At 40.4% G+C, this 13,652-nt stretch overlaps 1 protein-coding gene across 1 annotated transcript in view; it reads right to left on the bottom strand.

Annotated features, from left to right (window-relative positions):
* Positions 1-202: 202 nt before the first annotated feature.
* The window catches only part of reep2 (receptor accessory protein 2), an 88,779-nt gene continuing 75,329 nt past the window's right edge, over positions 203-13,652 (bottom strand). The window contains exon 9 of the transcript XR_008361281.1: positions 203-213. The gene's annotated coding sequence lies outside the window, so the exon portion shown is untranslated. The remainder of the gene's footprint in view (positions 214-13,652) is intronic.

Raw genomic sequence — 13,652 nt, 5'->3', positions numbered from 1 at the left:
AAGAAGAAAAAAAGACTAGCTAGCTAGCTAGCTAGCTCACGTTAATATGCATATGGTAATCCATATATCGCTAAAATAATCAGACATTTGGTTCATTTGCTGAAGTATACTGTAAATGGTAATGCATGCAATAATTTCTTGTTATTTTATCCTGGCTAATGCTAGCTCTTAGGCTGAACAATACCCCAGGTTAGCTGTCCTGCTCCATTAAAACTCCATTACTCACTGTTGATTGGATTTTTTGAATTACTTTGGATTGTATATGAAAAAAAAAAACTTTTATATGTTTCAGGTTACAGAGTAACAAACGAGTCTTGCTATCATTTCAAGAATAGAAGAATGCAACCTCTACCATGCATTCTTCTGAAATTTCTCAGAGGCAAACAAACATCAAACCAACATACAGTATATTAGGCACTAATTTGAAATAGTGAAGTTGGTTAAACTGGAAGGTTTCATGGTGTTAAATTGTGGTTTAAAAGAAACAGCAAGAATAGCTTTTTTTTTCTAGCACCATGCTAATAATATTCTGTAATTAAGGTTGTAGTGTCACTAGCAATCCGCACCACCAGATGGTAAGAACTTGTCCAGCAATAGTACGTTCTTGTAAAGGTTAAGTTTTAGATTATGGTCGATGCTGAGAGAGATGCACCAAATGGGTAGATAAAAGGGAAAAAAATTGTAAAGCTCTCATCAGTGTAGCCATAAGAGCTGATTACTGAATCCAATTATTTAGTATACACTGAGGAAAAGTCTGGACCACACACTGACCCCTGAGGGACTTCAGCAGTAAAACTGTGTGGTGGTGAAACTAAACCTCTTAAAGCCATGTGGTAGGATCGATCTTTTAGGCATGTTAAGAACCAGGCCACAACTTAGCTCATATTTCCAATGTGACCAATAAAGATGACACAAACAGTTCTAGGATAGACCCCAGCGGTACATCATGTCGTGTTAGCATAGTGGACTCATAATCCTGCTGGACAGATTCTTTATTGGTCTCACTAGACAGTGGAATGGAGCCACTTTATTAGTTGGGATTATTTAATTATGTTTAGTATTATAAGTAATTAAAGTGTTTATATTACAGAGGTGGCAAAAATATTAAGACAACATATGCCATGTATTATAGTCCTCCCTGTGCACAAAATAAGTGATGTCACTAATTATTTCTGCAGACATCTTTTTTGTTTCTGTGTCCAGGCAGATCCAGCAGGTTTTGAAGAATAAGGCTTTATACTAAATATCGATTGTTGTATAGCAATTTTTTGTTATTAAAATGCTGAATTGCACTTCTTTCTCAGTGCTTTTGGAGTCCACTGCAGATGTCCTTTTGAAAGTCATCAGAACTGATTGTAGGCTACGGCATGCTGTTGTCGCTTACAATGTCAACCAGTTCTTTTCTGTCTTTAGTTTAGTATGTATGATGTGTTCAAGCATACAGGAATCCTCAATAGTCCAGGAGCAGATAGGACTTGGATGCATAAATCCAATTTTATGGTTAAAAACATTTACACTAATAATTACAAGGCTCTGTGTTATCTTTGTAAATGTCATATAAAGGGCATAATCCAAAAAGCAGCTCAGTTTAGCAGGATGTTTATTTGGTGAGTAATGGCATTGCCAGTTCACAACTGCAGGATCGCTGGCCTGATCATAAGGTTTGCTTTCTGCCTATGTCGGTCCAGATCTGGATTGGATTGTCAGAATTGGAATGAATTTTCAATATGAATGGTGGAGGGGAGTGTAAACCTTTCATAATCCATTCAATACAAAAATCTTAACCATGTAAACACTTGATCTGATTCTTTCTCTGCATATTTGTCAAGCGTTTCTGGGAAGTAAGCTTAGCTTCCATTCCTGATTGGTGAACTCTGTGAGAACAAGTCTCTCCAGACTTTCATTCACTGGGGCTCTGGCGGAGAAAGGCACACTGAGTGGCTTGCCATTTCATATATAGTCAAGCATCTAACCAGTCATAGATGAGACATAATTATTGTAACCAATCTTAAGTCAAAAGGTGAGATTTATTGGCAAAGGTAGGAAGCTTAAACTAACCTCAAATTTGGGTGGGAAAATATTTTCTTCTGTTATATTTGTCACAGATTGAAGGCTTCACAGCCGGCAGAACCATTTTCCACATGCATAGAAACACACCTCTACTCTGATCAGAGACCATGTAAACAGTAAAGTCACCCAAACGAGGATGGGTTTCCTGTTGAGTCTGGTTCCTCTCAAGGTTTCTTCCTATTGTCATCTCGTGGAGTTTTTCCATCGGCTTGCTCATCAGGGACAAACTGTAAAATTCTGTAAAGCTGCTTTAGGACAATGATCATTGTTAAAAGAGCTATATGAATAAAATTAATTTGAATTAAATTTTATGGATTTTTTATTGAAGTTGCTGCAATCTTTATGCCACAGTTTTAGTGGGAACATGGGAGCAAAATTGCAGCAGATGTTTTCTGTCTAAATCATATAATTTTGAATGTTACTTTCTAACTTGAAATACTCAATGACTTTACTTTCAGTTATTGGGACTACCTGTACATGGCTTACATTTTCCAAATTATTTTATCCAAGTAAACAAGGAAAACATATATCCTGTAACAAATGAGGTTTAAAGACTTTTCTCAAGGACTGTCTGACAATCTCCATTCTTAGTCCAGAAAGCTACAGTAGTACTATATTGTAGATCAGTTACTGTGCATGATGTAATAATATAATGACAAACATAAGACAATTGAGCCTCCAGCTGTCCAATGATCTTTGGTCGCCTGAATTGGATAGAATGTATAGAAAGCGCTATGATATTTGGCAAACCATATAGTTATAAATTCTACATGAAATTCTGCACTTTGTGCTCATGCTTCATTTTAAACCCAATAAACAGGAGTAAAAAGCCAAAACCTAAACTTTACAATCTGCTGCTGATGATCATTGACAGAACTCACACAGAGTCGGGATCACAGTTCATGCAGGAACTTAGTTTTGAAAATGGTTTTTAAACCACAGAAATGAAGAGTATTTGAGTTTTATGAAACAACCTTGGAAAAAACACCTACTACACTTTTGGCAACTGTTGGAGTTCATTGGATTGGATCGTAAAAAGGTTACGTTTAAGGTGACATATTTAAAAATAGACAGCAGCGAGAAATTTCCTAGTCCATTTAGAGTTAAGTTGAGTTAAACCTTTATTTGTCACATATACAGTGAAATTATTTCTTTGCATATTTCAGTGTAACTGGGGTCAGAGCACAGGGTCAGCCATGATACAGCGCCCCTGGAGCAGATGGGGTTAGGGGCCTTGCTCAAGGGCCCAACAGTGGCAACCTGGTGGAGCTGGGGATCGAACCACTGACGTTCCGGTCAGTAACTCAGTGCCTTTGCCTTCTGAAGCACTTCTTGCTTCTTGAAGTGCTATATCTGCATTATGCTTAATAAGTTAAGTTGGTGACAAGTTATTCCATTGATTTTCAAGAAACAGACGTCCTACTAGCTAAATGTTCACGGGAACGGCTGCAGTGGGTTCTGTGATCATCAGTACTGCCATCTTTAAAAAGTTTGCACCATTCAAATGCGACTAAGAATCTTTTTACCAGACTGTGTTTCTAGTCTTCTGTAAACGTTAATCAGTTTTACGCCTTCATTCCTGGTATGACATGAACACACCTTATATAAAACCGCTCATGAATTTAATTATGTCTTTTATCTATAAATGACACAGGTCCATAAAATGTTTATGCAAATTCTAAAAACCCTTCAATAAACTTGAAGTGTAATTGCATTCCATTATAATATTGTTCTTTATTTAATATGATATCACAGCACGAAAAAAAAAAAAAAAAGCTGCACAAGTCGCAAACTATTTTGGTTCTCTCCCCTGAAGTGAGCGATAAAAACTGACTCATCTTGAATGAAATAATAAACTTTTCAAAGCAGATCATTTGTATGTAATAAGTTAGAAGCAGTAATCTGGGAAAGTGCTCAGACTCTGACTCCACGTCCATGCCGTTCCCTACTTCTTCCACTCTAACACCCCTGATTCCTCCAGGTGCGACTGCTGTTTTTAGATCTGCAATTATTCAACATCTGCTATCATGATGGAACCCCAAATCAGGAAGGAGGTGCATTGATGATAAGGGGTACAAGATTTCGGTGGAGGTTCAGCGAGCAGGTTAGCAGATGTTCCACAACTACCAGAATCTCTCTTTCTCTAAAAAAAAAAGAAAAGAAAAAAAAACTAAGGAAAGATGCTTCAGACAAAGTTTCATTCTTGTGTGTTCCTGTTTGCATATGAAACAGTGATGAATGTTTAAAAGATACATTGTGCTCTATGGTGCCAAGGTTCACTAAATATAGAAGAGATACGTTCTCATCCACCCTCCCTCACTCTCTACTTTTCTCTCTCTCTCTCTCTCTCTTTCTCTCTCATCTATATTCACGCTCTACATATTGAAAAGGTCTCGAGCAACTCGAGCAGACCCTTGAAAAGCACTCTTGCCGCAATTACTGATTAATTACAGGGAATTAAAGCAATTACAGCTTTTGAAATATACAATTAACCATCACATTTCCTGTTGCAGCTCTGAATCGAGAATGTGCGAGATTACAATGCAATCATATATCTTACTGTATTCTTGGCTCTCACATTCCTCTGACATCAGGCTCGGCTACAGAAAGGTGCTCCTAACGATCCTGCAAAACAATGAGTACTTTTCATCACGCGATACATATTTAATTTCACATAGACAAAGCTGATCGGGTAGCAGGCGAGGCGATGAGTTGGGTATTTCATGTCGCATACTACTGTACAGCCATGCTCAAAAGTTAGTACTCCCTCTTTTTATTTTATGTGTTTTTGTGTGTAATAAAAATCATCTGACCGTAGCATGTCTCAACATTAAGCAAATACAACCTCATAGTGTAGGAATAACAAGATTTACCTTTTTTTCCCTGTACCATTATTTTAACAAAAATGAAACCAATAAAAAAAAAACATGCAGGCAATACCAAGTACCCCCTTACTGCTTTCACAGAATTTAAGAGGGTAAGTTTCGGCCAGTCAGGCACGGTGGCTTAGTGATTATTGGATCAAGGGTTCGATTTCCGCCTCTGGTCTATGTGCATGGAGTTTACAATTGCCTATGGTGTGTGTATATGTGTGTGTGTGTTCATGTACCCTGCGGTGAATTGGCACCCCATCCAGAGTGTACCCTGCCTCATGTCCTAAGTTGAGCATGAGGCAAGGTACACTCTGTCTATGGGATGGGCTCCAGCCATACACACACACACACACACACACAACCCTGAATACAGGATACAGCGGTATAGACGATGAGTAAGTAACTGAGTGACTGAGTGAGTTGTGCTGCTAAACATGTGACTATTCATGACTGTGACTGTGGTTGGCTGTTAATGCCAGTGAGGCTCTTTTAAGTACTTTATAAACTGCTGATCTTCTGGAACATTATGTTCAAGCTGACAGAAAGGATCCACTAATTTAAACAACCGCTCATTACAACCGTGGTAAGCAGAAAAGCATTTCACAATCTACAGCACATTAAGACCTGAGGCAGCTTTGCTAAAACAACATTAGACCACATGAGGTTCCACTTCTGTCAGGAAATACTTGGAAACGTGGGATACTGGATAATTGTTTTGATCTGTCATTGGATACACAATGACAAATGATGTTTTGTGATGTTTATCAAATACATACAGTAAACAGCTGTTTGCTGCCTAGGATTCATTCATTCATCTTCTATACCGCTTACTGTACATCATACAGGGTCACGGGGGACCTGGATCCTATCCCAGGAGACTTGAGGCGGGGCAACATCTTGGACATTGCAGGGTGTACAGAGTGGCAAAGGGTGTGGCAAAGATCCAAATGACTTAATCTGCATGTCTTTGCACTGTGAAAGTCTCAGAAAGAAACCCACCAAGCAAGCTACAGTACAAACCCCATGCACACAGACCTGAGGCAGGGATCGAACCCTTGATCCTGGAGGTGCAAGGCCACTATAAGCTATATTATAATCACTATACAGTAATAGCTTATAATGAACTGACGAAATCCAGTGTAATTTCTTAAACAACAAAAAAAAAGGACAGTTTAAACAAAGTTTATTGCACAGTTGAGTTTGGTGTTTATTAGCTAAACAATTCTTGCTGATACACAGTTATAAAATAAAAGATGATGATGATGTTGTTTGGCTTTTGACTGCTCCCATCGAGGGGTCGCTACATACACAGCAGACCCTCCGATTCGCACACACTGGACCTTCTTCCTGACACAACCCTCTTATTTCATCCGGGCTTAGCACCAGCACTGCATCCAATGGCTGAAAAATTGAAACCCTGGCCTTCCTTAAGGTAATCGAGAATCCTACCATTGAGCTACTAAATGCCTGAAGATGCAGTATTGGGTGTGACGTTATTATTTTTTTAAGCTAGGATGGTGCTGCTTACTTCTGGCTACCTCCATGGTCATGGACCTTTGCACAAGCTAGGTTACTAAGTTTAACCACTTAAGTGAACTATCTGGCTAGCTATTTGCCATTGCAGTAGGACGGAGGAACATTTTCAATTTGCAAGTCTTGCATATTTGTCAGTTACCGGGTAGATATATATATATAAAAAAATGACTCACATCCAGACAAACTGACAGTCTAACTTTTTTTTTTTCAGATCAAGATTTCTGAAACCTAGAGAACAGGGCAGAGATGCTATGTGACAGTTAAGGGACTTCAGGCTTAAACTTCACCGTGGCACTGGGAGTTTAAACTCGGTGCTAGAAAAGAGTGATGAAGGGATGACTGGAAAGGGGTTGAAAAGTGAAAAGAGGTCTTATGGGGCGCTCAGGTAGCTTTCCACCCGTACTGCTGAACAGATCGGGGTGTGTTGCCTGCAGCTATGCTTACGGACACACACACACACACACAGGCCTGTTCTCTTCCATTCAGAACTTTGTTTTAAACACTACATAGAGCGACGGCACGACAGCAAATTGGACGAAAAAAAAAAAGTTTACTTTCCCGCGTCGTGTGTTTTCATTCGCTTTCAAAATGCGATGACAAATTTTAAAGCTAATATATCATGAGGGCATTCCCTTATGAGATTTCACTTATAGCAACTGCTGTGCTAATGCACATTTCAAACATACGCATTCATGATGGATGTGGTTTCTTGCATCCTGTTTCTCAAGTCCCTAATGTTGTCCCACAAATGACGGTGAAAAACAACAAAAATAGGAGCTTTAGCTGCATTGGTGCTGTCATAAATCTTTCATAACTGCGTTAGCCAGCTCTGCGCGACCGGTGACGCTGCCGAGGTGACAACCGGTCCCTTCTGCGCTCATCGTATAGAGACCTCTGGATCGCCTGAAATAGCATGCTAAGCGCATGTTTCGGGTGTTCTATGCACTATACTGTATACTGGCTGTCCGTCTGCGCTCTGTCTATGAGACTGTGTTTGTTATTATGGGTTTGTAATAACTAATCCGTTCCTTTCTTTACTAAAAGGAGATGGATTGCCTTGGAACGCTTAGACAGAATGATCAAATATTCGCACTTATCCACAATTCCTGAATCTGAAAAATGATTATTTATTTTTTTTGCACTGTATTTGCTTCTCTTATTCATAAAGGCAACAGGGACCATCCTCATGCCGCGCTCACGTTATGAGTCATCCGGAAAGCAAATTAACACAGTGCACACACACACACACACACACACCCCTTCTTAAAAAAATAAATAAAACACACACACACACACGCACACACACACAGTTACAACAGTACAGGGACTATTTTTGATTAGTAATGTCAGCAGGGCTTCCGATACTGCAAAGGTTGCACATATTCATTCCCTTAATCCCACCGTAGCCGTTATCTTTAATTAATATGTTGTTTGCTATTAATACGAGTATGTTCTTCGAGAAGCCAGCGAGCGGTTAAGCAAATGAGAACAAATATGCAATAAGGTCACGTGTGCATGGTCCGCCAATAATCGTTACTTTCAAAGCGGCTTAATGATCGACTTCGAGTGAAAAAGGGGAAAAACAGGCTATTTTTGAACTCTTTGTGTCTTTTCTCTGCAGATTTTTTTTTCTTTTTTTTTTTCCTCGTCTACCCGCCTCCCTGTGGAACACTTTAGCAGATAATGACCGAACGCTGTCTGCCGCCGCTCTGGTAATGACATCTAATGTGTCGAGCCGGCATAATGTGCATTACAAGTTGCATTGCGTTTAGGTTTGGAATATGCCTCCATGTTCTAATACTGGAGCTGTAGCAAGAAGCCATTATGGTAATGCAGCACCTGAGGGAAGCAGAGAGAGAGATCAGTCTTCAAGTGCTTATTACCAAAAGATGACTGTGTTTAATGAAAGCTGCCGTGTATGTATGTGTGTGTGTGTGTGTGAGAAAGAGAGAGAGAGAGAGAGTGGTCCTCCACCACCTTTCTCCTTCTCTCCATCCCTACTCCATTTATCCTCAACTTCGACGCATCTTTTTGCCTGGTTTTTTAGCTCCTGCGTTTCCTGCGCCAAAGTTTTACCATGTTCCTTTCTTCTCTTTCATCAGATCCTCCTCTCTCATCTGTCACCATCCCTCTCTCTTTTACCTCTCCTCTCACATTTGCCTACACCAAACACTGACAGCTTATATAAGCCGCTTCCAAACTTAGCTACCCATTTGAACCATGGTTTCCACTTGTTTTTTTTTTTTTTTTTTTTTCCTCAATTACATGACTCATATTCACTGTTATGCTTCACACAAGGAAAGCGGCGATGGAGGGGAAAAGAGAAGATGACAGAAAAAAGAAAATGCAGTTTAATTATTTATTCTTGACCCACATGAAAGGGCCTGTACAGTACGTAGGTGCGTGAAAACGAACACTGCCAGAACGGGGCCAAGGGATGGTGGTGGATTTGCTTCGGAAAGATGTAAGGAGAACGATGGTAGGAGGCTTATTGTCCTCCTAGAAAAACAATAAATTCAACGGGTTTGTTTTTCTGACTTTAATCTGCGACTAAAATATTTTAGACTCGCATAAACTGAACATAAAAAATGTTGCCTGAGTAAATATTTGTCCAAACTCCTGCGTCAAACAGTTGGTCCTAATTATATCTAATTAATCACCTCATTTATATATATATATAATGGTAAAAAGAGTTTGTGATGGCAGTTGTATGGATTATGGCACTACTGTACATCTCAGATACACGTAAACAGCATACGCCATCCTGTAAAATATATTTAGATTTTATTTATATCCAAAGCAATTAATACTGATGAAAAAAAAAGTTAATTGTACTAATTGGTAACAAATGGAATACATGAGAAGAACAGAAAAGATAACAAGATGTAAATTTAATTCCTGCCACCCATCTCAGATTATTTTCTGTTAACAGATTTACTGGAAGCAAACACAACAGCATCACAGACGGCCTTAAGAAGCAGACACAGAAATGTATGCAGATGCAAAGCTGGGGCTGATTTCTTTCCAGCCCAGACTGTACAGTAGATTAATATTTAATATGGTTTAATTTAGGTGTTAGATTTGTTTCTCACTCACTCACTCATCTTCTATACCGCTTTATCCTCTATTCAGAGTCGCAGGGGGCCTGGAGCCTGGAGCCTGGAGCCTATCCCAGGAGGCTTAGGGCATGAGACAGGGTACACCCTGGACAAGGTGCCACTCCATCGCAGGTCACACACACACACTCACACACTACAGGCATTTTGGGAACGTCAGTTAACCTTACCTACATGTCTTTGGAATGTGGGAGGAAACTGGAGTACCCGGAGGAAACCCACCAAGCACTTGGAGAACATGCAAACTCCATGCACACAGAGACGGGAATCGAGCCCGGCCGGGAATTGAACCCGGACCATGGAGGTGCAAGGCGACAGTGCTAACCACTACACCACCGTGCCGCCCGGATTTGTTTCTATTTTGGGAAATTAAATTAACTATAAAAAATAGGTTCTAGTTTTCAATTTATCACCCATTAATGAAAGCTCGAATATACAAAAGTTCTTTAAGTCAAACCCGGGACGTTTCATTGTGCAGAATAACAGAACACAGCCATGAGAGTATATTTCTTTATATAATCTCCTGCTACACTAATGCATCTATCCCTGAGGTTCATGAGTGCTTAGATACCATAAAGGAGGAAAGTTTTCCCTATGTGCCCGAGCCATGATCAGACTTCCTGCTGCACGTCTGAAACACTGGCCTCCCAGGAACCCCTTTTGACCGTGAAATGTGAAAACGCCTTGGAGCGAGGTCAGGACTGTACAGGGCTTATAGTAATAAGTCTCAGTGTAGTTCCTGTAATGTGCAAGTGGTGTTGGTGAATGATGGTGTGTACAGACAGACCACAAGTTCCACAAGTTGGCGAAAAGTTATCCATAGATTTTCATGGATCAGGCGTTCCACCCACTGAATGTTCACAGTGGACTCCAAGCCACCTCGGCTGGGATCGTCATTATTTAAAGCATTTGCACCGTTTAAATGCTCATCACATTCTCATCACACACAGTACTGTGCTTGATGTCTTTTTGTAAATGTCATTTGCTTTTTTATCGCTTTTATGCCTTCATTCACAAGAAATTACACCACAAGTCCCAGTTTGACGCCAGTTTTTGCAGTTTATAAAAATGTTTTTTTTGGGGGGGGCACTTATTTGAGTCCCTGTCTTTATTCATTAGACACAAGAACTTGCCTTCTGAGTTTTATAGAAATTTTACATACACGATGACTGTTTGACACACACCACCATTTTGAAACACCCATGGCGTTATATCCACCATTTACAGTATATCCACCATTTACTGTATATCTGCCAAGTTATACAGTATGTGCCATTATTTCCCCAACACCCATTCATTGGGAGTCTCAACATTTCAAATTTAGATGAACTATCACTTTAGGTTCACAAAATTGGCCTTTTTTCAGGACATAGTGTTAGGGTCTTTTTTATGGCCACACCCTATTTGAGTTTATTTCCAAATACTTGAAACAAATTGACAGCTACAGATAAAAACATTGCCCTTATGCTACACTCTTACACCCTCAGTGTGTGTATAAAGTGAGGTTACCATCGAGTATTTCTATTTTCCCTACAGCTCTTCTGAATGCACAAACCCAACAACCCAACAGACAAAGAATTGTGTGAAACTATCAGAAGTTAAATTCACTTTATTTGCGCATGAGTGTCATGTTATTTTTATTATCACGCACAACAAGGAAAGGTTTAAAGTTTGTAAGTAGGTCACGATTTTAAAGGTTCTGGTGTCGCTGCTATTCATTTCGCATGACCTCAGAGAAGACTTTTTAATCAGATCTGCTAGGAACAAATCCCTCAAAAGTTGGCGTGAAAGAAAATGTCAGGTGTTCCAAGATAAAAACTTTTGCCGTGTTTTCTCAGAGATGCAAAGACACAAACACTCTTAACAACTTTATTCTCTTCCTCTCCTAATTGCCTGGCTCCGAATTCATCTCTGAATTCATCATTCTGCCTTTATTTCCCACTGCGCAACATGTGTTCTCTCTCTCTCTCTCTCTCTCTCTCTCTCTTTTTCAGCACACTGACTCAACTGCCGCTAGAGTCCTGATAAAATCAATGTTTAATTCAGATAGCTGGAGGCCATTGACAAAAACAGTGGAAGTCTTTCATCTACAAAGGGATGCTCGGAGACTTCTTGCAAATCTCTTAGAATTAACGCACTCGTCACGAGCTGTCCCATTTATTACACTGAGTGCGTGCTCTCGCTGACACGGAAAAGATCTGAGGAGCCTCGCGTACAGACGCATTCGTCTCACATGCCGAATGAGTTCTCCCCCTTTTACTCAGAGTGTGCATCTGCAGTGTATCATTTTGCCTCCTGAGAGGCAGTGAAGTCTACCAATGAGCCCCTGTAGGACATGGGGACTAAGGTGTAGCTGTCCATCGGTCCTACTTGACTGGCTCCAGGTTTTAGAGGATCCGTAATTAGATTACAGCGGGAACTAATTTCTTGAGGGTTTTAAGCCTCTTTTTTTGGGCGGTCTAATTACAATATCTTCAGGAATTTTTTTTTTTTACACATAAAACATTACAATAAACAATAAAACAATTCAGGATGCATTATCGTTGTAAAAATAATTTACCTTGGTGTGTTAACAACACAAGGTATACAAGTCAAACCGGGACTTGTGATAAACTTACTCAAGAATGAAGGCGCAAAACCAATTGACATTTACAGAAGATTTCAGGCACAGTACGGTGATGATTTTTACTCTTAGCAGGGAAATATTTAAATAGTGCAAATATATTTAAAGAAGGCCATATCTCTGAGAACCACAATTCCTGGCGAGGAACATTGTGTGAAGGGTGTGTGGCTTGGTCCACTCGTTGCAGCTGCCCCTCCCCCAAGTGGGGCAAGGCCAAACTCACAGATGCAGAGAAGGTAGCCAGCTTTCACTTTTTTAATTATATCAGAGGAACCATAAGTGCAAGAGCTTTAGTTCGATTGGTTTGAGAGAGAAGGCTTTAATTGTGCAGTATGTCAAATCTCAAGTGTTTCATTAAAGTCTATGGAGTGATTTTTGTGCTGATTTTTATTTTTGTAAGGTAATAGGGTGAACTAGTCTGGAGTGGCAGAGAAGTATGTTAGAGTGGTGCAGGACATGTATAAAAGCTGTAAGACAGTGGTGAGATGTGCTGTAGGTGTGACAGAAGAGTTCAAGGTGGAGGTGGGTCTGCATCAAGGATCGGCTCTAAGCCCCTTTTTGTTTGCTCTGGTGATGGACAGGATGACAGATGAGGTTAGACAGGAGTCTCCATGGACTATGATGTTTGCAGATGACATTGTGCTTTGTAGCGAGAGCAGGGAACAGGTGGAAGAAAATTTGGAGAGGTGGAGGTATGCTCTGGAAAGCAGAGGAATGAAGGTGAGCCGCAGTAAGATGGAATACATGTGTGTAAATGAGAGGAACCCAAGAGGAATGGTGAGGATACAGGGAGCAGAGGTAAAGAAGGTGCAGGACTTTAAGTACTTAGGGTCAACGGTCCAGAGCAACGAAGAGTGTGGAAAGCAAGTGAAGAGGCGGGTACAGGCAGGTTGGAACAGGTGGAGAAAAGTGTCAGGTGTGTTGTGCGATAAAAGAGTATCAGTGAGAATAAAAGGAAAGGTGTACAGGACAGTGGTTAGATTAGCGATGCTCTACGGCTTAGAGACAGAAAAGACAGGAGGCAGAGTTGGAGGTAGCAGAGCTGAAGATGTTGAGGTTCTCTTTGGGAGTGACAAGGATGGATAGGATCAAGAATGAGTTCATCAGAGGGACAACCCATGTTAGATGTTTTGGAGATAAAGTCAGAGAGGCCAGATTGAGGTGGTTTGGACATGTTCAGAGGAGAGATTGTGAATATATCGGTAGAAGGATGCTGAGGTTGGAACTGCCAGGCAGGAGGTCCAGAGAAAGACCAAAGAGGAGATTTATGGATGCAGTGAGAGAGGACATAAGGTTGGTTGGTGTGAGAAAAGAGAATGCAGAGGATGGGGTTATATGGAGGCAGGTGATTCGCTGTGGCGACCCCTGAAAGGGAACAGCCGAAAGACAAAGAAGAAGAGAATAGGGTGAATTATTGTTGGTGTTGACATGACA

The sequence above is a fragment of the Clarias gariepinus genome, chromosome 10, assembly GCF_024256425.1.
Source record: "Clarias gariepinus isolate MV-2021 ecotype Netherlands chromosome 10, CGAR_prim_01v2, whole genome shotgun sequence".
NCBI classification, from domain to species: domain Eukaryota; kingdom Metazoa; phylum Chordata; class Actinopteri; order Siluriformes; family Clariidae; genus Clarias; species Clarias gariepinus.
The sequence above is the reverse complement of the archived record's forward strand: the minus strand, read 5'-3'. Positions and strand labels throughout refer to the sequence as shown.